The 27863-nt window shown below is 40.5% G+C and overlaps 1 protein-coding gene across 3 annotated transcripts in view; it reads left to right on the top strand.

Moving 5' to 3' along the window:
- The first annotated feature begins 11979 nt into the window (after positions 1 to 11979).
- LOC110955062 (cadherin-22) overlaps positions 11980 to 27863 on the top strand; it is a 167337-nt gene continuing 151453 nt past the window's right edge. For all 3 annotated transcript variants that reach the window (XM_051948352.1, XM_051948353.1, XM_022199935.2), the window contains exon 1: positions 11980 to 12245. The gene's annotated coding sequence lies outside the window, so the exon portion shown is untranslated. The remainder of the gene's footprint in view (positions 12246 to 27863) is intronic.

Below are 27863 nucleotides of genomic sequence, written 5' to 3'. Positions count from 1 at the left end.
GACCTTGTGTCAAACCACACCACTCCACTGCCAGAACACAGAGAACACACACCAGAAGCTTTTCCACCGCAGCGGTCAGAGAGGAGTTTACAGGTAGGTACAGAGTCTAAGATGCTTTCACTCCCTGATCACATATTTCATTTGTTACACACACATTCAGCCCTCCATCCACATATCAAGCGCACCTCTCTCCATTTATTTAGAAGTTAATTCAAAATGGAAATTGATGGCTTTAGGGTACTAACCTGATTGCAGTAATTAGCTGTCATAAGCGCACAGTTTGCTGTTCCCTGTTCAAAATTCGGCACCAGAGGGGCAGAGTTGTTGTGACCTGCTCGAGAACTACCTAGGCAAATTTTTACACGGCAACACATTTTATTACAGCTGTGCATTTTGTCATTAGTGTTTATAACCACAGTGAGTCACGACTCATGCCTTAAAACTTAGCTTTGTCTGCATCTGTGTGACAAAGGTCTTAAATTTTACCTCGGTGAAGATGACGCTTTGCAAGTTTTATGCAGATGCTATATGACATTTAAAGAACAAATGCATCTAAAGAAACAAATGAATGAAAGACAGAGAAAGAGCACGAGCCTTTTAGAACCACTCATTAATATCCGATTTGCTGGGGGATGACAAATCTTGACATTAAAGCAGACCGAACTGTCAGACGTAAACTAGACCGATGTCGAAGGACGCAAAATAATGTTGCTTAGCAACAAGGACATTTCTTCGGAGTGAGAAAAATCATATTCTCTCAGACAAACCCCCCCCAAAACATGCCCTTGTTAAAATTAATTCAAATGTTGCTTTAAATGTTGAATAGGAGCAATAAAAGAATTAAACACCAAGGGTAATGCTGTGGGACTTTGGCGCTGCTATCTGTAGAACTGCTTTTCATGTTACTGCTCATAATGTTTAATAATGTAGCAGAAAGTTTAGCTCCAACACAGGCAGGGACCCAGCGTCCTTCTGAGGCCTCAAGTCATCAGCACACTGACCCACACTCCCACCACGACTCCCTGAAGGAAATAACCAGACAGAAACACTTTCTTTGGATTAGATTCAAGAAACCAAAATAGTGAAAGTTTAAGGTCAGCTGCTGGCATCAGACGCAAGTCATATGAGACGATATGAAAGTCTCATCCTCTCTCACACATATAGAGTAGAACACACACCACGATAGTTACCAAAGGATGTCAGAATTGTATACCATGTGTGATTTATTTTTATATACATGGTTACTTATAAAACAGACAGGTGGAGGGTGTATTAGGAGCCATATTTCAAACAATGCACACAGGTTTATAATTCTGAAATAAAGCATTGATTGGTCCAATATTAATAAGAAGTAATGATACAAATATTAAGATGCTCACTAAAATAAGTCTTTTAAATGGCTACAAAGAAGAAAAATAAATCCAATAGACAATCTCTTAAAATATCAGTTCACTTCATTTCAAATCAGAGGACTCAGGTGAATTGGCAGGGATTAGCTGACATGGCTTGAGGGATGTAATCCGCTGTGATGGATGTTAGGGCAGTCAGGTCAGTGGAGTCTGGAGAAAGCCAGCAGGAAAGACGGAGGAAGCCTAACTTTTCAAAAAAAAAAAACCCTTGAACAGAAGACCACAAAAACCCCTCTGAGGGAGGAGCCAGGGAGTCACGTGGCAGAGTAACTGAAGACGCTGTCATGGTTGGCATGAAATATACTGTCCAGTCATAGTTAAGGAAGATGGAACTTGCTGATTAATCAAGTGGAATAATGGAGATATAAAGCAAAGTATCATCTGCATAAAAGTAATAATGAATTCCAAATGCTTGATTTGCTCTATCACCACAACCAGGAGCATGTACAAACAACCTCTGTTTAAATTCTGAAGTTGAAGGACTCCAGTCAGCTCTCTGTTGAGTAAAAGTCAGAGGCAAAAAGTAAATAATGCTTTTAATCTGTATTTTAATCTGTGATTTCACTTAAGGACTTTTGCCTGAATCAGCTGACAACCTAAACGGCAGAATGGATTACATTCATGCAGTAGTAGAATACTGTAAATTGATCAAAGAGCATTTCATATCAAGCTCCACTGATCACTGGTGGAAAAGAATAGTAAAGTTGTAAAACTTAATAAATGAATAGAGCAAACACATTACAGAAGTCCCTTAAGTGGCCTGTGTTACATTTCCAAAAAGTGAGCCAGTTCCAATGATACATTTCGTTATTTTATTTTCTGATCAAACTTTATCAACTAAAATTTAAATCGGAGCTCCTTTCATCACATCTCAGGTTAAGCTGATGTGCTTGGAAGGCCTTGACTAGTCCTATTCTCAGTCTATTCAGCAGTGCAGTTATTTTAAGATTAATACATGGACATCTTTCAAAGATGCCTTACAGCCTTGAGTTATTGCATTTGCATGATGTGTTCGCAAATTTGCAAAGAACCTTCCAACTTGCTGAGAAATAGTCGTATCCACACAAAGAACATGGGAATTCAGGAACCAGCAGCAACTGCAATTAAATATGGATGTAGCTAAGACATATGTGTCCCTGGTATATAAATATCTAACTGTATGCACAAGCTTAATAGATGGGTGTGGTGGAATATTGCTCTTTCTCCATTTGTGAGCCGTGGCTGTGCAGTAAAATTGCGTTATGAGCACAAAATGCTTATATTTCCTCCTCATACATTCTTAAGATCTCAGTGAAATAGACTGGTATGCAATAAATTTCCTCTGCATTACGAGCAAGCCGTCCCCTTCTCTCACACATACACAATGTAATGCAATGCCTCACTAATATTACATGACTAAAGAAACTCTCTTTGGGAAAATAACTGGATTTTACCCCCCAATATAATGTCTCTGAGGTGCGTAGGGAAAGATTAATGTGGTAAATATGACAGACTATTTTTAGGTCTCCAGGACTGCTTAGCATCGAGTCAGTCTGGTTGCTGCTCCACAGACTGTGGCAAACTTACATTAAATCTCATGAGGGGAGTCATACTTCGCTCCCGATTTTCCTGTTGACTTTGTGTGTGACTTGTTGATTGGCGCCAAGAATTTTTCATTTTCTCTCACTGGGCTTCAAAGCTTTGTTTCCAACTGTGAAGTTGTGCTTCACTGTTGTTTAGGTGAATGAATAGATATAAAGAGCAGCGGTGACATAGAATCTGCAGATAGTTTCAACTGGCAGGGTTTCTTTGAAGGAGATCCCAGTGCCTGCAAGACGATAGGATCAAATCAGCAAAGATTATCAAGCCACGGTACTTTAGAACCCCTTCTGGGGGACTGTGATCTAGCTATGGGCTGTGGGAGTCGCAGTGATATCTGAAAGTCTTTTCTATCCACATGCTGCAGAGGATGAACAGACAGATAGGAGCTGATATTCTTCAGATGTCTGTCAAATGGGTGAGATAAACGGGCCCCACTGTAGCCTGAGAAAAACGCCGGGACAGTGTTACTTGATACGAGTTGTTTGAATGAATTATATTGATTTGTGGGCAACCGTGTTTTATTGATGTACTGTAAACACTGTGAGGTTCTACTGTGAAGCTGGATTTATCAATAAATCTTCACACCATTGAAAATATATGTGCACACACACATGACATTGTCACTGCTTTGTGCAAATAGTGGGTAAATTTGTTCTTTTTTATTATATTGTTTATTATTAATTTTGTGCTTTCTGATGTCTATTAAGCTCTGTCATTTTTGCTATAAAAAGAGCCTAAATTGAATTTGCGACACTGAAAACCCCTTCAGTATGGTGGACTTAAAACACTTTTCCTTATTTATTGTTGTTTGTTGAACTCATTATTAGCACAATTTGTTAACCCTACTAATGTACTGGAAAAAATCACATGCATTATGCTATTAGTCAGAAACCCAAACTGTTTAAATTCACTCACCAAAAGATGGATAGTAAACTTGTATCAAATATATGTTCTATACACTACTAGTCAAAAGTTTGGAGACACTTTCTGATTCAATTGAATTAGAAAATGTTTTCAAACTTTGGATTGGTAATGTATTTAGATTTTTCATTTCAGTCTCTACTCCTGTGTTATAGTTTATAAAGGTAAGTGGTTGTTTACTGCACATTTCTTCACATTCCCGCATTTTAAAAACATGGTGCTTGCTTTAGTGTCGTAGTGTTTTATCAAATGAGAAGGTTAGACACTGGAATTCTACTGATGTGGAGATACACACGTCGATGCAAACTGACACAAAGTGTTATACGTAATGGGTCACAGAGGCTCACAGACCAGCTGATGCACACATCTCACAAACTCTAACGGTGCATTATCTGGAGTGTCAAACAGCCTAATCTGGGTGAATCAACTCCAGTTAAGAGCTGGCTTTGAAACAACAGGACAAGAGAGCTTATATCAGCATGCTAACAAAGCAAATTGGTTGTCACTTATCAAATGCTTTTCTACCCTAGTAGTACTCAAAGCACTTTATAGTGTTTCCCATTAAGCCATTCACACACACCAATGGTGTTGTTGTCATGCAAGGTGCTTCCCTGCCGTTGGAAGCATCTCCGGGTTCAGTGTCTTGCCCAAGGGCATTTCAACATGCAGCAAGGCCGGGGATCTGATCCACCAACCTTGTGATTAGTGGACAACTGGTTCTACCAAAGGTATATGGTGTGGCATGTTTACTATTTTACACTGGCTAATTAGCACTAAAAGGTGCCCTTGAAGCTGAATCTAATAGTTTGCAAATATTATGTTGGTGTAGATTCTCAGTCATCAAGGTCATGGTCATCCTAGCAGCTAAAGCAGAAATTAACTGGTTCTAAGAACCTTCAAAAGAAGTCCAGGTCATTTCTGCTGAAGCTCCTATGGTTCAGCAGGTATTTGTAATTTATCTTGATGGAATTATATATATTTCATATGCATTACTTGAACTTATTTCTCTCAAAAGCCTAAATGTGAATCTGATAGCTGCACCTAAACAATGGCCATTGAAGTTATTTGTGTTTGGGAACGTTTAGCATCCATATACACACGTGGACAAAATTGTTGGTACCCCTCAGTTAAAGAAGGAAAAACCCACAATTCTCACTGAAATCACTTGAAACTCACAAAAGTAACAATAAATAAAAATTTATGGAAAATTAAATAATCAAAATCAGCCATCACTTTTGAATTGTTGATTAACATAATTATTTAAAAAAACAAACTAATGAAATAGGGCTGGACAAAAATGATGGTACCCATAACTTAATATTTTGTTGCACAACCTTTTGAGGCAATCACTGCAATTAAACGATTTCTGTATTTGTCAATGAGCGTTCTGCAGCTGTCAACAGGTATTTTGGCCCACTCCTCATGAGCAAACAGCTCCAGTTGTCTCAGGTTTGATGGGTGTCTTCTCCAAATGGCATGTTTCAGCTCCTTCCACATATGTTCAATGGGATTCAGATCTGGGCTCATAGAAGGCCACTTTAGAATAGTCCAACGCTTTTCTCTCAGCCATTCTTGGGTGTTTTTGGCTGTGTGTTTTGGATCGTTGTCCTGTTGGAAGACCCATGACCTGCGACTGAGACCAAGCTTTCTGACACTAGGCAGCACATTTCTCTCCAGAATGCCTTGATAGTCTTCAGATTTCATCGTACCTTGCACACTTTCAAGACACCCTGTGCCAGATGCAGCAAAGCAGCCCCAAAACATTACTGAGCCTCCTCCATGTTTCACCGTAGGGACAGTGTTCTTTTCTTCGTATGCTTGGTTTTTGAGTCTATGAACATAGAGTTGATGTGCCTTACCAAAAAGCTCCAGTTTGGTCTCATCTGTCCAAAGGACATTCTCCCAGAAGCTTTGTGGCTTGTCAACATGCATTTTTGCAAATTCCAGTCTGGCTTTTTTATGAGTTTTTTTCAGCAGTGGTGTCCTCCTTGGTCGTCTCCCATGAAGTCCACTTTGGCTCAAACAACGACGAATGGTGCGATCTGACACTGATGTACCTTGGCCTTGGAGTTCACCTTTAATTTCTTTGGAGGTTGCTCTGGGCTCTTTGGATACAATTCCAACGATCCGTCTCTTCAATTTGTCATCAATTTTCCTCTTGCGGCCACGTCCAGGGAGGTTGGCTACTGTCCCGTGGGTCTTGAACTTCTGAATAATATGAGCCACTGTTGTCACAGGAACTTCAAACTGTTTAGAGATGGTCTTATAGCCTTTACCTTTAAGATGTTTGTCTATCATTTTTTTTCGGATGTCCTGGGACAATTCTCTCCTTCGCTTTCTGTTGTCCATGTTCAGTGTGGTACACACCTTTTCACCAAACAGCAGGGTGACTACTTGTCTCCCTTTAAATAGGCAGACTGACTGATTATGAGTTTGGAAACACCTGTGATGTCAATTAAATGACACACCTGAGTTAATCATGTCACTCTGGTCAAATAGTTTTCAATCTTTTATAGAGGTACCATCATTTTTGTCCAGCCCTATTTCATTAGTTTGTTTTTTTAAATAATTATGTTAATCAACAATTCAAAAGTGATGGCTGTTTTTGATTATTTAATTTTCAATAAATTTTTATTTATTGTTACTTTTGTGAGTTTCAAGTGATTTCAGTGAGAATTGTGGGTTTTTCCTTCTTTAACTGAGGGGTACCAACAATTTTGTCCACGTGTGTATTTTATAAGAAGTGACAACTTTTACCTGCTGGTGATTCCAAAGAAACTCATGTCACAAGATGGCCAAAGTCGTTCAGATCCGTCCTCTTCACACTATGGATTTCTGTGCCAAATTTCATCATAGCAGTAGTTGCCAAGATGTTTGACTACATGGCTAAAATGTCAACTTCAGGGTGGCACATAAGCAGAAGCCAGGGGATCACTGTAGTCAGCAGGATTCATTCTCTGTGTACCATGAAAGCCAAAATACAATTTTATCTCAGTCTGTCAGTAGCGTTAGCGCTTTAACAATCTGGGCCAGAGTGGTGCAATGACAGGCTGCTCGTGTGGCTATTAAATGTATGCAAATTATATATTATATAGTATACAAGTGTAAATAAACAGCTCACGCCTCTTGTAGTCCCTTCCTACCAGTTTAATGATGTTAAACATGTTCCAGCCTTAAATCCTTTTAGAATTACTTTAAGTAAAATTGTTCTACAAATCCATTGAGGACATTCCACAACACATCATCATGTCCACATTTATACCCAACATCATGAGCCTCATTTAGGAAAAGAAGGGATTTCTGGGATAAAGACACAGAGTAACAAATATTATGTTAAAAGCATTTGTCTCAATTAGCATTTTGTGTGGACCCTAAATGGTAAAGATATACTAATTGATGAACCTGTGTTTACTGACATATTATTAATGTGGTTTGTTTGTAGGTCTGAAGCTGACCTTCTGAACATTTGAGCCATAGAGGAAAAGCTTAATGAAATAAAGCAAACCGGTGTATAGTAAAAATAATAAACTGTGTAAAATGAATAGTTGTTTTGTAAAGAGCTGTTCACAATTTTGTAGAAGCCAGCTGGAGAACAGTAGAGACGGCTCCTCTTTACCCTGCACTGCTCTACACTGAGCCACCAAGCTAAATGCATTGGAGGGAGCAAATTCAAGCAGAAGGTACTGGCTTGAAATCCACATAGTAAAACGCGGATGATGCACTATTGATTTGGGCCTCTGGTTGCTCTTCTCTGATCTCTCCAAACTGAGAAGTGTATGTCTGGCAGGTGTGCTGATTTTAACCTAGGGCCTGCAGCTCACTTCAACATGGCTTAGAAAATACTCCGGCACTATAGATAGATCTGATAGAATCTGATAAAGAGTATAGCTTGACAGAGGAATTGCACTGAGGCTCCAGGTTGCTTTTGCCACACTTTGTGTGAGCATCAGTGTCTCTTTTTAATCTCCCATAATATCTAAGGCATTTGCTAATGCTTGATAATAGCTATCCTGTTTTTATTTGACCTCTAGGGCTAAACTGCTTTTGTTGCTCGCGTGCGAATAAACCTCTACAAGCTTTTTATCTTTATAATCTGCATTTACTGCTAATTGTTCCTCTATATGCTTTTAAAGCTGGGTTTAGAATAATTACATTATTTTAGCGTATGCATGTGGATAAATGGGTACAGCCTTGCTTCTGTTGAGCTGAGCTTTTGGTGAAATTGTAACTCTTTATATTCATTTCAAGTGTGTTGTTTTAATGTATCTTTATCCACCATGAAAACTTGCCTGCAGGGATAAATAAAGTTTATTGGATTGAATTAAATTGAACTGAAATGGCCCTGCAATGGCTAAAGTGAACTTTCAATGAGTCAAAGGCACCCTAATTTGACACACGGCACAGACAAATCTTTATTAAATTAAAAAGAAGAAAAAAAAAAGAAAGGAAAGAAAAGTGATGGAGTTGGTGTGTGGTGGTGTGCTGTTAGGAAACGGTATTGCTTGTTTCTGAATCTTGGCAAGGTCTGTTGCAAATATCGTCATAGTGCTTAGTGCTTTTTTTCATCACTGATGCTTTTATTAGATTTCTGTATTTTATTTTTATACTTTGGTGTCTAACCCTCTAGCCAGTGTCTGCATCATATCCTCAACTTTTTGTTTGCATTTTTGTTTCTGCCAGTGGTTACTTCTTTACTTCAGTAACCTTTGTGGGAAGCATTTTGTAAGAGCTGCATTTAAATACTGTTATTTGTCTTACTACTTGATTAGATTTAAAATGTCTGACATGCTGGATTGGTGACAGGGGTACCGTTTTTTTTTTTTAAGAAAAAAAACTGAATCTTTTCCTTTCAGGCACATGTGACACCTGCTAGACAAACCTGTATAATAATGTACCCAGCTGCTTTGTGCCATTTTTAAATAAAGAGAATTTGAAATACATGTTGTCAATTTTTAACATTGCTTCCAGACTTCTTTATGTGGCCACCCATTGGGAGCGCACCAGGGAGAATATATATATATATAAAAAAGAGAGCTATTGTTACATTTCTGAGCTTCTCAAGCCATTGCGAGGAGAGGAATTCTTTTTGGTGAAGTGAAGCTTAATGAATAACTTATGTAGTCCATGATGAAGACATGGGATCTGCTCTAAAGCTGCTTTCAACCACAACTTTCACTTTTTTTTGGGGGGGGGGACACACCCAAAGTGCTGATACGGCATCAGTTTTAAAGCAGCACTCCTCTACATTCTTCTGTTTGGAAATGAAGAATTGTCCATGGTGCTGATATGGGATCCTCTTTGAAGCAGCTCTTGCCTACTGTCTGCCGTTTGGAAATGAGTTGTCCATGGGGCTGATTTGGAATCAGCTTTGAAGCCACTTTTCTCCTACTCTTCCATTTGAAAATGACGAGTTGTCCACAGGGTTGATATAGGATCCGCTTTGAAGCAGTTCTCTCTTCTCGTCTGCTGTTTGAAAATGAGGAACTGTCCTTGGTGCTGATTTTGGGTGCCTTCTGAACCAGTCTTCTGTTTGGAAAGAAAGAGCTGTCCATGGTGCTGAATTAGAATCACGTCTGAGGTAGCTTTCTCTGCAGAACTACATAAGATCAATTGCACTTGTTGCATTCTAGTATTCTTCACCAGAAAAATGAAATGAAAGTAGGTGCTGGAGACCTAATCATTGCAGCTGCAGTGTCATGGCATGAAACGGCAAGACGAAGCTGACACCTTTAGTTTGGGCTAAAAATCCAAGTTCTAACAAAAACTTTTTCAGTGATTCAAAATTTTCTTCTTTTTGGTTTTTTCTTCAGTTGCTGCGGTCATGGATATTTTGAAATTAGATTTAACTGGCCTATTTTGCCTTTTTGAGGACTGAGGTTGATCATGCACAGATCTTGGTATCTATGACAGTCAGCTCTCCACTTTTAGTCATCTTGAGATAATGAGGAATTGTCCGCGGTGCTGATTTGGCAGCAGCACACGTTTTAAGCTACTGAGCTTGCTATTACAACACAGTTTGACAGTTACAATATTGAAGTAGCTGCTCTGTGCCGAACATGTAATCGTGCCAAGTTGACTTACACCGTAGAACTGTGAGCAAGCAATGTTTTAAATTGACTTGTTTTGCTGAAAAGCAGAGAGTAAAAGACAACTAATCCCCTTTTTTTTTCCTACTGACTGAAATGATACAGGCTACTGGCTTAAGAGCAGGGCAGTAGCAACACTGGAAGTATAGCGCATGTGTGAAATAAGGCTTAAATTATACAATAACTGTGGGAGGGGAAAATACCTTTATTGGGTGCAAAACAAAGCCCATCACTGACCTTTGACCTTAGTGCCTTCCTTTAGTATTGTTCCCAGATATAACTGATGAAACATCCTGTTCACACCCCTATAACCCCCATTCTCTTTCTCTCTTTAACCCTCCCTCTCTCTCTCATTGGCATATATTGATCTGCTGCTGGTTGTGTCTTACAGTACTATATCTACAGATATTTATGTTTGTAGCTGCTGGTCTCCGGTTCCCATTATGGGCTTGAGCGATAGGCACGGGCAGTGTTTCAACACCTCGCTGCCGAGGAAAAATGTAATATTCAAGAGACCTGTCCTTAGTCAGCACTTCCACCCCGAGAGCTGGCTATGTAAAATGACCAGGGACAGCAAGTATACTGAAGTATATTGTAAAGGCTTAGGTACAAGGAAAAAGATGATTACAAGGCAAAATCTTTATTAAATTCCACATTTTTGTCCAGAAAATGTCCCTTGCAAGAATTTTTCAACCAGATCAGTTGTTTTAGCTCTAGTTAAATTAAAAACAAAATGCAATCACTGCTTCAAAGAGGAGAGCTGTGACTCTGAAAGGAAACGTCATTCAAGATACAGCATAAAAGAAAGCTAGTTAGCATCATCATCAACATATGTCAGCAGTAAAGTTTTTCATTCTCTCTCTGACTCCCCTGTCCGCCCCCTCTTTCTCTCTCTGAGTGTCTTTACCTCTAGCACCTCTCCATGAAACAGAATCTGCACACTAGCTTTTAAATCCTTGTTGGTACATCAGCTTCCTAACCTTCCTAACCCTGCCGACTGAGCCTCAGCGAGCCTCCAGCTGGTTTGTGATGGTGGGTAATCTGCAGCAGAGCGCCCTCCCCTCTCTTTTGTCTCACCCTCCCCCACTCTGTCACAGTCTTGTCCCTCATTGCATATTTCACAGGCGCGCACACACAGACGCTCTGATTAACAGGTGAACCACTTCAAGGAAGCAGGCATACTTGACATTTTCACCTCCTCAAATACCCAAGGAAAATCCATCTGAATAGCGGCACCGCAGACCACGGTCCTCTAGCACTTCTTCATTTCCTTTTACTGTTGTTTTCCACCACTCATGCAGGTCATAAAAATAGTACTGCGTTTCTCTGCTGCAGCTGAAGCCCGAGATGTTCCCTGTTCTCTTGCTGTCTGCACTGTTGAGAGCTCAGAGATTCAACAATGTGACTCCTTTACTGTATAGAAACTCGAAATCTGCGCTTTTGGATGGACTGATCAATAAAGTTGCATTATGGAGTCGAGGAATGCAAAAGAGAATATGAAAACAAGGCAGATGGTGGAGTGTGAAAACCTCTTTGCTTGTGATGCCTTTAGTTCTCAACATCAGGGGTTCAGTTTGTGTTTCAGCACAGTTTTTCTGTTATGTTTTTAGTCACTGGAAAGACAAACGGCTGCATGCAGTCCTCTCCAGTGTGTGTTTGTAAAGGCTGCAGTGATGCACAGTGCAGTGTTCCTGCCATCATTTCAGAATCATTGGGTGTACTTCAAGGGGAAGTCACCATTTGTTTGAGAGTTTACACGTCTTTTTATCAGGAGAATGGCATCCATCTTTAGGAAATCCAGTAAGTTTATATGAGTGCCACAGAGAATATGACTTGTGAAAGGAGGGTTTCAAAGCAAAAAACACACGTTTCAACTTTTTCTTTCTATTGGTGGCTCCAGTGATGTCCATGCCTCTCTCACTCTCTCTCCCCCTTCTCTCTCTCTCTCTTTCCTCCTCTCTCGTCCACTTCATTTGTAGGTTCCCTCCATCACCACCAGGGGCTTTCCACACTGCACCGTGCCGTGAGCGGCTTGCCGTTCCTTTCCCTGCGCTTCTCGGAACGGAGACTCCAGACTCGCAGCGCGGTTGCAGACAGGGCGCACAGAGCGTCTGTTCCTCTGATTTCCATCTCACTGGGAGTCGTATACCTTTGATTCCTGGAGGAGCGGCAAGTTGAAGACCCGCCACCGCGTCCCTCTGCAACTTGTCGACGCAAACCCATTTGTTTCTGCCACACGCTAACAAAGGTACGACTTTGAGGGCGCTTTCTTTTTTTTCATTTAATGGGAAAGTTGGCTGTGCGCTGGCATGCTCCTGTGACATACAACTCCAGTGGACTTCCCTCACGCCTTTAGACATTGCACTGTTGGAGTTTTGTGTGTGCTGCAATAGAAGAGGAAATTGCATACATGCACAGTGGGTTTTGTGCTGCTTATTTTTACGCGTGTGTGCTTGGAGAGATGAGCGCTTTTTTGCATTATACCGAACCTTTATTATCTTTATTTCAAGGCACCACCTAACTTGTTGCCACTTGTCACACATTTAGTGCAGGTTAGTCGGAGCTGAGCGCTGCGCAGGAGATCAGCCGTGATTCCAATCATCCTAAATCATTTAAACAGTAACCAGAGTTCTTGTTAGTGGTTAGAATAAATAAAGGTATCCGATGGTAGCTGGCGCTCCGACAACACTGTACATTCACAACTGCGCTGCGTACATTTATTGTACCAAAATCTCCAGTGAGATTGGGCAGCAGTAGTGTACTGTGTGCGCTTCGTGTGGCTGTATGACTGTAGAGCTGCAAATGCTCTAGTGGTGTAAATGTGCAGCATTCTGCAATCATGAGGATGTGTGTGTGTGTGTGTAAGTATGCCGAGCGGTCTAATGGCAGCAACAACACCTTCGACTTTCAGAAATGAAATTACAGGGGTGTAAAATGACTGCACGCACCTCCTGCACAGTGAGATGGGTTTTCCGAGGACTGCAGCCACTTGATGCGCCAACAGGGTGCATTTGGGGAAGTTGGATGTGTGCCACTGTTGAATGGGTGCTGACTTAAAAGCACACGCTAACGTCCAAACAGTTTTTTTAAAATGTGGAAACAATGCTGAATTCGCATAATAATCTCGCTGTAATCCTTCACAAATGCACTTGTAGATTAAAATGTTAAGTCTCATTACAGAGGATAAGAGCTGCAAATAATGTTGGTTCTTTTTTTATTTCTCCCCTTTTTATTTCCTGTTTCTGTTTATTTCCTGTTTAGCCATTGATTACTTCAGATTTAGTAATTTCTATTTGATTTTTTAAATCACTTTAAGTCTCTATGTGGATCTAAGTGGATATTCACAGATCAAATTAGTATCGGCAGCAAATTCTATCCTGTTGGTTTAACACATTTTGCTGGACAAGTTCCAAAAATTGGGCAACATGCAAGTCTCAGCAGTTACTGACTCTTAGAAATCTGCTTCTCTTCTCTCTCGACATTTCATTCCGCTTTGTTGCCTCCAGTTTTTAGTTTCTTTTTTGCTATTGATTTATATTACTCAACCGCCCAAACAATTTGAAAACATGACATTTACATTTGCTCAAATATCATCTGACATTTGTTAGGCTCATAAAACAGCTGCTGATGAGACAGATGAAAGGTAGCTCTTGCAGCTCATCATGGGATAATATCAATTGCGCTCATGGCTTCCTGCAATCTGAAATATATTGTTTTCAACTACAGGATTGATCAAAGCCTTTTCATCTCAGGTTAATATATATATTTTTTTTTTTCAGGAGGCAGAACCTTCATCTTTGTGGTATCTGAGTGACATGCAGTCTATTCCCAACAGTGTGTGTACATGTAGTTCATATTGCAGAATATGATTTGTGACCGTGGGGTTACAGTACACTTTACGCTTGGATATTACTCAGTGACCTTGGCTGAGGTTAGAAATGCTTAAGTTTTCTCCTCAAGGGTGTCTCTGTTCTTGCCTGTGCGCATCATTGTGTATGCACGAGTGTGTGCGTGTGCATGCATCCAAGGGAAATGCTTGTGTGTTTGTGAGACCCGTGGCATGCCTCAGTTTACCATTTATCGTGAGCTAATTGGTGTTTGGGAAAGTGAGAGAAATGCCTGTTGTCCCAGTGGCCAATCAATGACTTTAATTTTCCAATTAGGTGCTGTTCTATACAGGAATCCGTCAAAGAGACAGGACCTCTGGGTGAGGACCATAACCTTTATTGACCCTGTGTTTGGAAAATTGATTACGTAGGTTACATTTCAGGATGAAAACTGGTCGGTGTGGAGATCAGCAAAACTCCAGGCAGATCTAAGGAAGAATTGCATAGCTAGTTATTAGCTTAAACGTGAATCAAATGGATTTCTAGATTTCTATCAAGTTGAAGTACATTTTCCACTTTGTGTTGCATGCAGGTGGAATTTTTGCAATGGCCTCAGGGTGCGCTAGTTGGGGTCTTTTATTGTAATTGTGTCAGATTACCTCTTTAGCCACGAAACCCGTCTTAGGTATGCAGCCACTGTGAACATTTTGACTTCAATCACAAAGGTCTTTAAACATTTGTTATGCTCACCTGATCGACAAACATGCATGTGCACACACATGATCTCATAGCTAGTAGGCGACACAGAATATGAAACATTTCTCTAAAGGAAAAGAAGGCAAAAAGGTATACATTTGCTATCTTACTGTCCATTACAGACACGTATCTGCTTTGTATCCTGGACTCCTCATTTATTCAGTTGGTGGTCTAACCAGCGTTTACATTACAAGGGCCGTGTAGCAGTAACCCAGATGGCAGAATGGGCTGATTGTGATTTATGTACCAAAAGTGAATGCATTACTGTGAGCTTCTGGAGTCAGTGCCAATTCCAGGCAGGCTTTTTCACACCTTTTTTCCCCCCTCAAACACACACAAATCATAGACACACAAAATGTAAGCTTACAAAACGTCATGCGTGTGCAGAGAGTAAAGGCTCCCTTCTTTCCCTCCGTCTCTCCTTTTCCTCTGTCTGTCCCCTTTATAGTCTCTCTCTCTTTGTCACACACACACACAGACACACACACACACTTACACCACCCTCCTGAAAAATCGTTTAGATGAAGCAGTCCACCGTTGTGAGACATTGATTACCGTTTACCAAGCTGGCGCATAAATGTAGTGTTAAAGAAGAGATGACTTAGACAGATATAGGAAGAGAGAGAATAAATGAAAGAGTGATGGAAAGAGAAAGGGGCTGATGGATGGCAGTGATGTGACTGTAATGATATATGGGGTAAACCTGGGGATTTTTATGGATAACAGAGAAGGGTCCGATTAGGCCAACTAATTGATCTGGACTTGTGGTTAGGTGCCTAGTTCATTGTCAAGCTTAGTGTACTCACTTCTATCTCTCTTTCTGTCTGTCTCTTTCTCTATCTCTCTCACACACACAGTCACAAATACACATTTCCGCAGTCACACTCCTCACTGCACACACCTGCTGTCTTGTCGGCGGTCAGGAACGGTCAGCCCTTAGTCACTTCATTACCCCCTCTGGGCAGGGACTGCATCAACCATATTAACGCTTGAGCTCTGTAATGGAATCACTAGTTAGAGGGAGATAGAGAGCTGAGGGCTGTGGACAGGCTCCATGGTTGATTTTCCAGCCCTGTTTGCACCTGATTTCAAGGAGAGGGTTCCAGGCAACACTTTGATCCAACATTTTTTGAGCACTGTGGCTTTGCTGAGGAAACTCAGCCAGTTTTTTTTTTGTGCTTTTTGCTTGTGATGAAATAGGCTGCTAATGCCGTTTTTTTTTGGTCATTGTTGTAGCTGTGTCAGAGCGAGCTAGCCAGCGCCTGTCCTGGAGTCATGGAGTCAACACTGCTGTTCATGTTATCATCGTTTGGTATCCTGTCATTCACGTTAAAAGGAACAATTTTTGGATAAGATTATTTGCTTTTCTTGGAGTTGGATGATTGGATGGAAGATTTATACTGCTTCCACTTTTGTACATTAAATATAAAATCATGGCAAATGGGTGTTTATATTTAGTGTCCCTTAGCCTTGTTTAGTATAAAGACTGGAAGTAAATGGAAACCTAGCCCTGCCCAGAGTTCAAAAACACTCTGATTAGCACCTCATGCCATCACTAACACGACACATCATCATTGTTTAAAGTTACAAGCGTACAAAAACGACAAGTTGAGGTTTTTTCTAAACTGTCACACTATTAATTATTATTGGAAACATTTTCAATGTTCATGCAAACTGTAGAAAAGAAAAAAGATATAAGTCTAAAAGCTTGCATGATATAAGGAAAACCCCTGGTATATTAACATTCTGTCATTTTTGCATTTATGCAGTTCTAAAATAACCACGCTATTAAATGCTAAACATATTTGTTAATCCGCTTTATCACAAGGATGTTTTGATGGCCTTACAACTGAAAGCTACTCAAAGGTTTTGCTGTTAATTAGAATCATTTTTTATTTACACTCAGAAACTGAGAAGCCATTGCCCGGGTTACATTTTTAAAGGTTACAATCATCACAATATTACAATTCCCAACCTGACCGAAACAACAAAGAGCTCAGCAACAAGAGGAGAAAATGGACACTAACAAGATTCAGACAGCTGCTGAGTCCATCTGTCCTTGTGATGCACAGTGAAATCTGTTGACATGGGAGCAGTCTCTAAAGCCCTTTTTAGCCAAAGGAGAATTCAGAGAAATGTATTGTAAATGAAACCATACATGTGCAGAGAATTAAGAGTGATTTTTAGGCAGATCAGTTTCAGTTGCTAAGATATGGCAATTATTTTTGCATCATAACTGCAGCATTGCCAGAGATCAGATGACAAACATGCTATATTTACATTTTATGGTGTTTTTTTTATGTTTGCTTCAGAACTTGCATGCACTACAGGGGAAAATATCAATATTTGCTGTGGATAAACCAGCACAAACACAATGATGAACATGTTGCACTTGACGGACAGTGCTCCGTTGGTAGTTGAAGAAAGATATTTTATGGTCAGCTCTCCAAGTGTGCTTTTGTTTGTTCCTCATTCTTTCTACCTAATGTGCATGATTTCCTGGAGGCAGGATTCAATCTCCAGTGATGGGATCCAGGTGTACCCAGTCTGCGTTCTTAGCTGGTCTGTCGGTCTATGTTTGTGTCTCTTGCGCTGGAGTGGGTAGAACAACTGCTTTGTAAACAGGCAGTTCTTCACCTGGATGTCACGGTTCACAAAGACTCTTCCTCGGAGTCTGGCATCACCCCACTGGCAGAGCTTATGTGGTGGTGTATTTCTGCATCAGTGTCGGCTTTGGAGGGATGAAGGCTGCCAAGGTAGAGAAAGTCATCCACATTTTGAGGCTGAAATATTTGATATATATTGAGACACACAAATGCAGTGAATCACCGCACACTTGCATGCTCGTGCACGTTAACACACACAGATAAAAAGGGATTTTTTTTTTTACATCGGCGAGATTAAAATGAACAAAGGATTAGAGGTGATGTCAAGAAGAATAAGTTATTATCATATTGTTTTGCTTTCCTCTTTTCAAATTTATGCATACAACTCAGTGTGAGAGGAGGCTTTGGGGTCATTTTAATAAGTAAACATTCTACATTCACTAGTAGTTAATTTTATTCTCTGCTCTGCAAGTGACTGCAGTGCCAGTAAAAATGAATTTCATTGGGTTTGACAGGGAAATCTTGTGCTTTTTCAACTCTTGTCTTATCTCCGATTATCCACTGGCAGTATAAGGTGACATTTTTGCAGAGTGAAGATGCTCATTGACAGCGAGTGTCCCTGAAATTAGATTTCTGATGGGCTGTCAGTTTCAAAGACTTACAAAATGAGTCAGGTACAGCTGTAATAGAAAGGACCTTTGTCTGTAGTTTAGATGGCCTGAAAACTAGACCTTAAAATACTTCATTATTAAAATAGGCCCGTTTAATGAGTTATCTTGGCTTAGTAAGTTAAAAACAAAATTATTTCCAGAGGATAAGGTGGTAGAAATACCATATTGTTTACCCTTTGTTGCTCATAATGCATTGATCAGTCATACTATTTAAGTCACCTGCCAAATATTATGTAAGTCTCTCTTATGCCACAAATACAGCTGTGACCCATCACAGCATGGACTCCACCAGACCTCTGAAGGTGACCTTTGGTATCAGGCACCAAATTGTTTCTGCTGATGCTTGGTTGTGTTGAGATTTGAGGAATTTGGAGGTCAACAATGTTTGCAGTGCAGCTTGGTGCATTATTGTGCCAAAAGAGGCCGCTATCATCAGAGAATGCTGTTGCCTTCAAGGAGTGTACTTGGTCTCCAACAATGTTTTGGTGGGTGGTATGTGCCAAAGTGACATCTGCATGGATACCAAGATCAAGATCCTTCCAAAAGTGCATTGTGCTGCCATTTGTTGCAGAAGTAAATTACATGCAATTACAGTCAAATTGTCTCAAGACGCTTTACAGAACCCATATGCTTGAACCCCCAGAGCAAGCCCTAAGGTGACAGTGGCAAGAAAAACACCTTTCTGACAGGGTAAAAAAAAATCTTGAACAGAACCTGGCTCTTTATGTGAGGAGACCCATCTGCCTGCTGGCTGGCGGGTTGAAAGGGACAGAAGAGGTAGAGAGGTAGGGGTAGAGGGGGAGGGATGGGAGAGGAGGGGGGTGGGGAACAAGGAATATATAACACACAATTGGATACATGTATGATAAGCTAGATGATATGTACAAAGTACGGGCTAGCATTGAAATTGATTCATAGCTTACTGTTATGGTGTACGGCTCTGGCATTAAATATACTTCATATGTAGCTGGTAGTAAAATTCAAACCGTATGTAAATTGGCCCATATAGTCAGTTTTCACTCATTACGTTCAATGTTGAACTCTTGTGTCCATGACCCTGTTGCCAGTTCACCAGTTATCCTTTCCTGAGCCACTTTTGGTCTGTACTAACCACTGCATAGCCCTCAAAAGCTACCGTTTTGCAGATGCTCTGATGCATTCGTCTAGCCGTCACAATGTGGCCCTTGTCAAAGTCGCTCAGATCCTTCTGCTGCCCGTTTTTCTTGCTTCCAACCTGTCAACTTCAAGAACTGACTGTTCACTTGCAGCCCAATATATCCCAGCACTTGACAGGTGCCATTGCAACAAGAAAATCGATGTAATTCACTTCACCTGTCAGTGGTTTTAAGGGCTGTGGCTGATCGGTGCACATGTTTTATTATTTTATGAATTGTGAGTAAAATTGATATTTTCGCTGGCTTTCTGTTTACACAACATAAACAAACATGCAGTATTGTCACTTTGTGGTACAACTGCCTCTCAGGACAAGTGATCCACGGTCCTGGGTTTCCTCCAGCTGTCCCAGTTGCCTGCCATGGTTAAAATTCCTGCGTGTTTGGTTGATTGGAGGCTACAGATTGCCCATAGATGTGAATGAGTGCAAACCAGTGTCTGTCTATGTCAGTCCATCTGTGAACTGGCAACTTGTCAAGGGTATTTTCCTGCCTTCTGTACAATTTAATGTTGGGATGGACTCCAGCACCTCCTGACCCTGAGTAGGAATAAGCGGATAAGACAATGGATGAATGAGCAAACATCAATACAGAATTTGTATATTTGTCAAAATTACCCTCCAAAGCTTTTCATTCAGTGCCTGGTAATGCAACCTAGCAACAGACAGTTGGCTCCAGTGAGTGGCTAATACAGGCTTTGGCTACTTTTCTTTGTCTTTGTCTTTCTCTTGCTTCTTTCTCATGCTCATCTCTCTCTGGAAGGTTTATAATCTTGTGGCTGATGAATAGGTCTGCCCCTCTTCATTTCTCAGTTGGTACATCCTCAGTACCTTCCCTTGCCTCCTCTCCTTACGGCTTAGTCGCTCTCAGCTGAGATGCAGGCAAAGGAGGCAAGAAAGAGACACAAGGATAAGAGTTTTTAGGCAACAGGCAAACAATAATATGTCACGTCCTTAAAGCAATAAGACACATGGCACAGCTGCATCATATGTCCACTGTTTGTTCTAAGTTGGTGCTGTATTTTATAAGCATTTAAAACTGCTTATTTGACTTGTAATCTAATTCAAACTGTGGCATAGTGTGGCAAGAGTGAACAGATGTCATATACACATCATTTTTTATTTACCACGCACACACATGAGCAGTCTTACATTTGTAAAATCCTGGTCTATGCTCTTTAGATTGTATGTTTCAGCTGTGTGTCATGGCTCTTTCACATGTTATATGAAACACCTGCACATTCTCACTCATAGCCCCTCTGAGAGGCCTCCGCTGTCTTTGCACTTACTCCTTAGAGAGTAGGAATTAAGACATCACTCGTGATATTTAGTCAGAAGGTAAAGTTGACTATCTAATAAAGAACATCCAGCATTTAACATTAGTCATAAAGGTGATGCAAAGTGGAACAGGCATGATTGTGTAGCGTAGTCTGACTCACCAGATGTACATTGCTGTAAACTAACATGATGATATTTCAAGTTTTGCAGAGGATTTGGATCGTCCAGTAAGGCAGCTCTGCCTTTTCTTTTCGATTAGTTACCTATTTCAGTTGCACTGCTCTTCTTTCTGCATGCAAATTTTCCACCACCAAATATTCCACCAGTTACTACTTGTTATGTTTTTTATATTTTATACATGGAAGGAACACAGAAGCCTTATCCTTTGCTTAACGCCAACCTCATGAGTGTGATTAATGTAAAGAAATGCAAACAAGCTGGAGCGTTTTTTTCTCTTTTTTTCATCCCTATGGCAGAATGATGGTGCAGCCCGACCATTATGTTCCACAAATTAGCCTGGCAAAGCGAGCTAATATTTGCAAAATAAAGCTAACATGTCAGTTGCTAACAGTAGCCTTTTCCCCCTTTCTGCTTTGCAGTTTTAACACGGGAGGTGATGAATAGTTTTGTAATGTTACAATAAAGATTTACATTTAGAACTCATACTTTTTTGCTTTTGCTATTTTTTTTTTCCCACAAGTCAGTGGCAGGACACAATTAATAGTAGGGCTGGCCCGAATAGTGAATGAATGGACTTGCTCTTATATAGCGCTTTACTACTCATCAGAGTACTCAAAGCGCTTATACAACAATTGCTTCCATTCAGCCATACACTCACACATTCTCACTATGGTGGGGACGGAAGCGTGGCTGCCAATCCGCGCCTACGGCCCCTCCGACCACCACCAACATTCACACACATTCATACACCAGTGAAGAGCACTGGAGGCAAGGTGGGTTCATGTGGTTCGTGCGGCGGAGACGGCCTGAATAGTCGGATCCGTTCGTCTGGTCTCCCGGGTCCACATTTTGCCCTCGTTTAGTCTTTAGTTAAACTGAAGAATTCCCAAACACCGGTCTTCAACATCTTGTCTTTTGTTTATGCAACTAAGTGAAGCGTGACGTCAGAGTCGGCAGCCACGCGGCCATTCGGGTGGTGTTTACAAACACGAATGGAGGAGCCGAAATGAGCCGAAGAACACGGCGGAAGGAGCCGAAAAGGGCCGAAGGCGCAGGGAAGAGACGAGCTCCGAATATTTTCGTCTGGGGGGAGGAGGGGGTGATCACATCGACATGTGTGTATATGTTATAGACATATGTGTTTATGTGATCACAGGGCAAGATGAGCCGATGTGGGCCGAAGGCAGAGGGAAGACAGTAATGCTGCATATTCTTTCTGCCCGGTGACATCCGACGGCGGGGGGGGGGGGGGGTTATTCTGATACCATAATTAATATACGGATAGTGCCGTAGCGAACGAATATTGGGATATTCGGGTCCTGCCCTAATTAATAGTCGAGATATTTTGCTTTGAAAGATACAGAAAAAAGTGCAACTTCTGGTTTGTGGACATAGGAGATAACTACACCAATTTATTTATATTTTTGGAATTCAATGAATTATGCTCAAATAGATATGTAAAAGACTTCCAGTGTAGTGTATATGTTTTTGTTTTTATCACTCTCATAAGTCACTCTTCAACTGTTCATTTGCAATTTTGCCATTGTAGTTTATCGAAGGGCAGCCAAGACTGCGATGAGTCAGGGAAGCTCACATTTGTAGTCTATGCTGCCATGTAGTGTATGAATAGCGTGGCTGTTTTCAATATTTTAGGAACAGGGTATATTTGTTGCATTATCATATAAATTCCGGCTGCCACGTGAGCTGCAGGATAAAGCCACACAAGCCGCAGGAGACTTGCGAGTCCTGGAATGCAAGCTGAGTAGAATGTGATAGTGTACAAAATGTTGCACTGTTATAATCTATAGCAGCTATAATGTGTCTGGACTGACAGAGAAACAGCAGGTGTGTGGTAAGTGGCAGCTTTTAGAAATGTGTCTGCACTCTACATGGGTAGAACTTCCTCCAGGCAAAGTAATAACTCTTATTACAGCCCTTTAAGGGATTCCTTGGGAGTGGAACTAAGTTGTTTTCCAATGTGACGCTGTTGGCACCTCGCAGAGGCATAATAGAAAAGACAGCCTTAAATAATTGTGGTTAAAATGATACGGAGCTATTTGAGAAAATTTCTGTCGGGCATGAGAAAATGATCCCCTCGTAAAATATAATGTGTATAATGTGATGCAAAAAAAAAAAAGACACGTTTGATTGTGGCGGGAGAATGCTCCTCTGTGAGAAAGGGACAGAGTAGTTTAGGTATGAGCTCATGGTTTTCTGAAGTACTCCTCTGTGCGTTTCCGCTTTCTGCCACACACAAGCACGCGCACACACACACAAACGCAGAAAAGGAGACAAATTTTTAACTTTTTATGTGTTTGCTGAATTATTCATTGAGAACGCACTCTTGGGGATAGTTGTACATTCTTACTAATGGTATTAGCTTTTGCTGGGTAAAGCATGTTTACACTCAGGCATGCAAGAAAACAGACACAAATACACCAACTTGCACACGGCTAAGTGCATGAGCCTGTATACACGCACAGATACATCACTCACGTAGATTCATCACGCAGTAATATGGCTTGCCTCCATGCTGAAAGATTTAAAAGTTTCTTCCCTTGAAAACATTTCCTGCTTGGGTAAACATTTGGCAACTTTAGCCTGCAGAAGTCAACCAATTTGGGCTCTAATTCAACATTGCTTCAGATAAATACCATTTACTCTGCAAGAAATCTCCATGACCATCAGTATGACTTCCTTCCCTTAGGCTTCTTTTGTGATGGTACCAACGTGCACTGGGGTCAGTCTGCTTCAGTAATCATCCTGCATCACAGATTATGATCAGGAATCATCGGTTGAGCTGTCTCTGCCAGACAGCAAAGCCTTCAGCTCAGCATACCAGACAAATATGTGATAAAGCAGAGTTCTAACTCATTTTTGCTTTTCAATAGGAAAACCATAATCTCTACAATACCTCTTATTATAACAGTATTCAGTAATAACCCCCAGACATTCACCCGAGTAGGTATAAATAAAAGATGTGTTGTTAAGAAGTCCTGAAACTTTGACATAATCCTCATGACTCCCTTGGATGCAGACAATTAGGAACTTACACAGAAGTGAAATTTCACTTATTGAGTAGAGTTTCAGTGCTCTAATTGTGCTGTGAACGCTTGACGGCTAATAACCCGGCCTAAATGTCACCAAAATTAAGTTGAATTAATGGAAATTGATGTGTAATGTGGGACATTTTAAATGTTTTTTTTCTTTTTGCATTTGAGTGACTGTAATTGGATATGTTGAGTAGACTTACTTCCCCCTTTTGCCAGTGAAGCATTTGAAGGAAAAAAAAAAAGAGATCAGCTTTTGCATTTGGAAATTGTGTCCATAGTTACCAGTTCTATAACAACAGGCATTATATCTGTCTGTCTCTGTATTCTTTGTCTAACTTCCTGTTCTTTTTGTGCTCTCAATCTCTTTCCATTTCATCTTTGACTTGCATTGTAATTCTTCTCCATTTCTCTCTTTTTCTTTCTATCTGGTATCTGTGATTCATAGTGGCTCAGCAGTTAGAATTGCTGCTTTTACAACAAGATGAGTTCGATTGCGCCACCCGGCCCGGTTTATTTCTCCGTATCGTTTGAATGTTCTCCGTGTGTGTAGGGTTTCCTACTAGTGTTGCGCTTTCTTCCCATAGTCCAAAGGCATCCAAGTGAAGGTGCACATTTACTTCCCTGCAGGTATAAATGTTGTTTTTTTTTTGTCTTCATATTCTACTGTAATACGTGCTGGGGTTGGCTCCAGCCCCACTCACCCTGAACAGTAAAACCTGTTCAGAAAATGGATGGATGGAGGATATTTCTGGTTCTTTCTCTTGGTTCTTTTGGTCTCTTGCAATAACCTGCAACATTTCCATGATCCTCAGCTCTGCTGAGCCCAGACCATCATTTGTCTGCCTAATGACCACTGAGGTGCCATGTTGAGTCATAGTCATAACATATTAAGGTTTATTCCGCTGTCCAATTTAAGCCCTGGTGAAAGAGTGTGGCCCATAATTTAGTCTTCCATTCAACCACTGCAGGTCTTCCTCCTATTTCCAGCTTTCACACCTCATAATGTGAAGCTACTACCAGCTTACCAGACAGATAGATGTAAAAAAAAGATAAGGTAGCTCCTCACACTGTCACGCTGTAAGAAATTTAAATGGAAATAATTAGTATTTTAAAGCAATGAGGGCTTTAAAACTGTATGAGTAGCAACCATTTCTATTTCCTTCGTTAGCTAAATGGCCGTCAACGTTCCAAAGCCAAACCAAAGCTTATTCTACTGCAGATTTAGTAAAACTGTTCTAAATTTTAGTAAACATGTTGTGCTTGTTGTTGATTTATTTAGATCAACAATTGACTGCAGTGTATTTTATATCTTGGTACAGGAAAAAACATCCTCTTAAGCTTTAAGCATGGTAGTTTAGGTATTTCAAAACGGATAGAAAAACAAAGTTCAGAGTTTCTGACAAGACCATGGGATCACCACAGCCAGCAAGGCTTAAGTTAATGTTTAAGCTTTAATTCTAAAGTTAATGTTGGTGTATAATGCCTGGTGAAGGCCACATTCACAGATTCCTAAGCAACGCATTATATTTCTCATTCTGTGCATTTGTGTAGCACCTCTTCTCACCCTTTGTCTGCTTTGTTTTAGCTCATGTCCCTTTATGACCACTTTTATACTTTCCATCTCCACAAGTACATGAGGGTCCACTCGGGACTCTGTGACATAAATTTTCTTGTTTCCCCAAGTCAGGCAGAGTTCGCAAGGACTCTTTTCCACATGTTCAAGTGCAACCCAAAAGGACAAGGACAATCGTGGTCAGCTTGCTCAGCAGTAGCATAAATGTGTAGGATATGCACGTATGACCTACTACGCATGTATGCAATGAATTCTTCTAAGTGAACTTCGACAGCCTCTAAAAGATGGACAGCAACAACTAATCATCTGTAGGTGTCTGTACCTGTTTGCATGCCCATCTGCAAGAAATTACAACATTGGTTGTGTACCATAACCCAGATCTACACATGATTATAGGCAGAAAGACAGAACTGTTCCAGAAGTGGCTCTAGTGAGGAAATATTGGCAGACAGAAATGCTGCTCATCTTTTGTTTGAGTCTGTGCCAAACTTGCTACAAGGCAGGCGTCATGCAAATGTGTTATATGGTGACGTCAACAAGTAACAGAAAGAAAATGGGTAAGAAAAGGCTGCACTTCAAACGACGTATTTTGGCAGGTAAAGAGCGCAGTGTTTTCTGTGGAGGAGAATAACTCCCTTTGGTGTAGACATTGGGCTTTGTAAAGTTGCAGAAATGCACAAAGAAGCTGTATAACACATTAAAGGAAAGAGGAAAACCCCCCAAAAGCAGTAGAGACCGTCGGAAAAGAAAGCAGAGAAAAGACATGCAGCAAAGCTCCAGCTGCAGGCCTCGACTGCTGCTGGGTGTTTTCACAAGTGGTATGCACTCCATCCATTTGGCTATTGGGTTTTTGGTATTTATGGCTTGCCGTTTTGAAATTGCTCATTCTTTTCATTTTTGCTGAGGCAAATGCTTAAATTGCCATGATATTAAAAGGCCTGCTTTTATATGTCACACATGCCTACAATGTCATTGGTTAGTATCAACCAAATGTGCACAGCTAGTAGCATTTGTGAACAAACAACAAAAGTTTTGTACATGTAGGGCTGGGTAAATGATTGCTGAATATTGAAACTAGAAACACTGGTTCTGAATCCTAGACTTGTAGCTGTAAGTTAAGTCATCAGTCACACATTTACCACAGTGAGTGGTAAATGTATATGTATAATATAATGAAGATTATATTATTTTACTCCATGAGGCACCTCCTTCACAGCATCATATATTCTTCTGTACATAACATGTAAAATGTTGATTAGTGTACAATTCAAATATGTCAGTAGTTATTGCATTACATGATATCTTTTCTAACTGGTTTAACTTAAATGATTTGTTTGGTTATGTGTAAAGACCTGTAAATGAGTTTACTAGACAGAAAACTAAAGAGAAGCATCAATATGTAGGCGTAGGGAAATGTTGCAATAAACCAGCAAAGAAATTCAACAAAAATTCAGAAAATCAATTAAAATAACAGAATTGTTTGCAAAAAAAAAAGGAGGAAGGATGAGAGGTGATGAGAGACAAGTAAGTGCAAGTTTATTTCTGCATCACTGTATTATACACAAAGAACCTTCAAATGCAAGTTCTTTACAGGCAAAAGATTTAAAAAAAGATGCAAAGGATAAAGATAGAATAGTGCATAAACAAGTTTACTAAAAGTAGGGGCAAGGGACAAGTTTAATTTAGAACGTGTAGAATGAATAAAAGTGGCATACAAAAGGTCTAATTAAAAGCAGTGGAAGCAAAGTGAAAAGGCAATAACTTGAGGAAAAAAAGGGAAATCAAGATTTTAATGAGTATAAAGCTTAGCTAAAAACAATTCTAATCAAATGCAGAGGGATGCTTTGAGGTCGTGGTCACCCAACGTTCTTATCAGTGCTTCTGTATTAACACATAGACGACACGATCAGAATCAGACTGGATGAATGTAACACTCGATACCGTCCTGTATCTTTATGTTCCCTGACAGATCTGCAATCCTACAAAACCCCTAAATCTCTCAGAGGCTCAGCCAGCGAAGTTAGTAAGGCTACAAAGCAGATCTGCCAGCATGGTTTGGAAAGTTCTGTCTCCCATGAGCTGGAGCTCTTTTCACTGCAAAGTGTTGACTGGCCTCTAAAACATAGATAAGTTGAGCTTTTAGATGAAGATTCATGGCAGTGTGAGTTGAACAGCCGCCACGGTTGTGTCATTTTGAGCATAAATGTACTCCCTTACTGGAACAACACATCCTCAGTAGTCTTTAGCTCTCTGTATACAGTAAATGATACTGCAGCAGCTCTGGTGCTAATATATTAAAAGAGGATGTGCCACACTTTCTAATGTCCCCTTGAACTGGATGGTGGTTGGCTGGAAATTAAAGAAGCAAGTGACACAATCTTACCAGAGTGGTTCCGGCGACCGCAGCAGTTTAGTCTTAACTGCAGAACAGCAGTGCAATCTGCTATTTCATGCACAGTGCAAGTACTTATATTGTGGGAGCTCATTTAACCAAAAAAATTGGGAGACCAGTCTCACATATGAATGAGCAAGTGGATATGCCTCTGACAGCACCAGTGATTATGACTCTACCAGCTTAATTCGCTGAATATCCGCAAGAAATTATAAGCTCCAGTGGGTTATATGGTGTAAGTGTTTGGCTGTTTTATGTATTGTTTACACATTGCTGAATTTGCTGTACTCGCATTATCTGTCTCAGAGAATTCATGATATGAAGATGTCACATCTGTTTTTAATGGTGCACAGCTGCAT

The sequence above is a fragment of the Acanthochromis polyacanthus genome, chromosome 5 (genome assembly GCF_021347895.1).
Source record: "Acanthochromis polyacanthus isolate Apoly-LR-REF ecotype Palm Island chromosome 5, KAUST_Apoly_ChrSc, whole genome shotgun sequence".
In the NCBI taxonomy this organism is placed as follows: Eukaryota; Metazoa; Chordata; class Actinopteri; family Pomacentridae; genus Acanthochromis; species Acanthochromis polyacanthus.
Note: the sequence above shows the minus strand (reverse complement) of the source record. Positions and strands in the feature narration are given on the sequence as shown.